Source organism: Callorhinus ursinus, unplaced genomic scaffold (assembly GCF_003265705.2).
Source record: "Callorhinus ursinus isolate GAN/ISIS: 27379988/994484 unplaced genomic scaffold, GSC_fseal_2.0 scaffold24, whole genome shotgun sequence".
Lineage (NCBI taxonomy): Eukaryota > Metazoa > Chordata > Mammalia > Carnivora > Otariidae > Callorhinus > Callorhinus ursinus.
The window spans coordinates 20,224,602-20,225,355 of NW_027397086.1; positions in this window are offsets into that span (position 1 = coordinate 20,224,602).

Below are 754 nucleotides of genomic sequence, written 5' to 3' on the forward strand. Positions count from 1 at the left end.
AGCAAGTGGGGTTTTGTTTGTTTGTTTGTTTTGGTTTTTTGAGCACCTACTACTTACCAGACAGCAATCTAAGTGCTAGGTGGGAACACAATGATGAATAAGAAAAAGCCCTGTCCTTCCAGAGATTGGTGTCTAGCAGGAGACAATGATAGCGAATAATCACAAACTGAATGATGCTCCCTGTGGAGGGGTGGTTTTGAAAACTGTAATGCACCAAACTGATAGGATTGCATAGTGCCTTTGTATTCATTTCCTATCACTGCTGAAATAAATTATCACAAACTTTGTGGCTTGAAACAATACAAATATATTATTGTACAACTCAGGAAGTCAGAGATTGAGATGGGTTTTTATAAGCTAAGTTCAAAGGCTGCATTCCTTCTGGAATATCTAGGAGATTATCTGGTCCTTACCTTTTCCAGCTTCTAGCAGCTGCGTGCATTCCTTGGCCCCTGGACCCATCACTTTGACTTCTGCTGCCAATGTCACATCACTCTCTCTGACTCTGACCCTCCTGCCTCCCTTTTATAAGGACCCTTGGGATTAGATTGGGCCCAGATCATCCAGGATCATCTCCCCACCTCAAACTCCTTGATTTAATCATATCTGCAAAGGGGCTCTGGATGTGGACATCTTTGTACGACTATAGTACTTCTGGGCTATCCAGTAGGAAATGAGCTGTCCTTAGAAACCAGTAAGCTGACTGGGCTACCTCTGAACAGCAACTTGCTGATGGTATTCTATTAAGTGGAGT